A 2,503-nucleotide genomic window follows, 5' to 3' on the forward strand; every position below is an offset into this window, starting at 1 on the left:
AAGCATTCCATAACAAAGTTTACCCTTATTCCTCCTCAAATATTGCTCTCCCGCAGAATCCGTAGCGAACTTCGCGACGACACCGCCGTCCCTTTCAAATGAGGCGAGGATTCTCCACCTCTTCATCTGAAGGCCGTCGTTCTGCTTCTCCAATAAACTTAGTGTATTCTCCAGTCCCTTAAAAGGTGGTGGGATAAACACTGAAGTTACCATACCGCTTGGTATTGGCCTTCCTAAAGAGGGTTCACGTTGTTAATTTTCTTCTTAAGGAATTCCGAAGTCTCCTTAGTGCGACAATTAACAACCTTGACCACTGTGTATGAGGAGGTCAGGCCAAACCGTAGGCTCTGTCGATCAAACTCGTCGGATAGGAAGAGGTCCTTCAGATAACTGTCGACCAGCAACCATTTATCCTCGCTGATAAACCCGTCGGGGTCAGCTCGGTTCGGAATCTCTCGGACCGCTACAGCTGCCAGACTGCTGCCTTCCCAAAGAGGGTCCAGGTTGTTAATTGTCTTCTTAAGGAATTCCGAAGTCTCCTTAGTGCGACAATCAACAACCTTGACCCCTTTGTATGAGGAGGTCGGGCCAAACCGTAGGCTCTGTCGATCAACCTCGTCGGATAGGAAGGGGTCCTTCAGATGACTGTCGACCAGCAACCATTTATGCTCGCTGATAAACCCGTCAGGGTCAGTTCAATCGATGGTCGCTACTCGCAGATCTTCCGGAACCTCTTTTGGATCAGCAGAATCGCTTTGCATCGTTGTAGGTGTCTGGGCTACCTGCTTCGAGACAGCGTGTTTGGCTTTCACCACACAATCACCGCTCTTGGCAGGTTTCTCCTTCGACGCTACAAACGAAACAGAGCTTTGTACAGCCGACGACTGCGTGGGTCTCTTTGCAGCAGGTTGTTTTTCCTCCGAGGATCTCATTCTCTTGACAGCCGTGGGCTGTGGCCGAGATTTGGCACCAGTGGTTGCCAAATCTAGGGGCGCCATTCTCGCCTCTTCGGCCCAGGGATTATAGGCACTCGGTCATTTCCTCCGAGACTCTTGCCCATCAGTAAATAAATGAATTTTGGAATATAGGGTAAACGCACCTCATTCCGGCATGTACCAATAGTCGGCATATGTTTTATAGAACTTCGAATAACTAAAAAATCCTATAACTAAATTTGAAAAATTCCTTGAATAATCTTTGATAACACTGCAAACTATCTCTGTATAAAATTTAATCGAGCTAAGTACATTTTTTCAGTCAAAATTTGACATTTGGTCAATGAGTTTTGTCAACACTAGCGATAATTCATGTTTCTTAAGAAAAAAATTAGTGGACATGTCGATTTTAAGACTATAGGTGAGTCTGGTTACTTTTCCAGTAACATTTATTCAGTAAGTTTTAGTTCAGAGAGTAAGCCTTTTTTACTCTCTTTTGCGATAACATTTAGTAAGATTTAGCAAGATGCACCAAAATAAACAACCAAACAAAGGCCGGTTCTATGCACCGGATTGACTCGGAGGAATCAACTTCCGACCAAGGGCTGTCAACCCAGCAAATACAACGTGTATTTTTTCAACTTAGGAGCATCATTACCCGGAATGTTTGCTCCGGATTCTTTTGGTTCGTGCCGGGAATAAGACAAACCCCAGACCATGGTTCTGCTCAGTTTGTCACAACAGCATCCACCACAGATCTATCTCGGTGAGATGCAACGGATGCAGAGAATGGGTACATTTCAGGAGTTGTTCCCGCCTTAGCCGGGTACAGGAGTATAGTGAAAGGGACTGCGTTGCTTCTTGCTGCGCCAATGCAGTCCCCAGCAAGTTGTCGTCATCACCGTGGTCCACCTCATCATCTTCGGATTACGTGACTCCCCGCAATCTCCGCAGCAGCAACCTGCGCCGCAGCCGCTAACACCGCATATTGCTGTCGCAACTCCTGATAACGTATCCTTTCTTCAATTCAACTGCGATGGACTTCGAGGGAAAATCAACGAGATAGTGGATTTTATGAGTCGAAGAAGTATTATTGTCGCTGCGATCCAAGAATCGAAGCTGAACAACACCTGCAGTCTTCAGAGTTGTGATGGATACAACGTGATTAGAAGGATCGTACAAGAGGTGGAGGATTAGCATTCCTATTGCACCATTCTTTCCAGTACAGACCTATCTCGCTTGAGCTAGACTCTAGTGACCCATACATGGAAAGTATGGGGGGTAGCGGTCAAATGTGTTACCGCCGAGGTAGAGGTGCTTAACGTTTATATTCCGCCGTTAAATAGCAGTGCCCCGCGTTATTTGCCTGACATTAGTCATCTTTTGGAAGGCAATAACCGTCTGGTGCTAGGGGATTTCAATGCACATCATGAGTTATGGCATTCCGTCCTAGGTAATGACCAGAGGGACATGGCGCTGGCCGAGCAAATCGATTTTATAACTTCTGAACGCCGTACTTTCCTTAATCATGGGAAAGCCAATTGGTAAGAGTTCAGAAATTTCACCAA

Source organism: Musca vetustissima, unplaced genomic scaffold (assembly GCF_032173495.1).
Source record: "Musca vetustissima isolate MV318-11 ecotype Yass unplaced genomic scaffold, APGP_CSIRO_Mvet_v1 utg187758, whole genome shotgun sequence".
NCBI lineage: Eukaryota > Metazoa > Arthropoda > Insecta > Diptera > Muscidae > Musca > Musca vetustissima.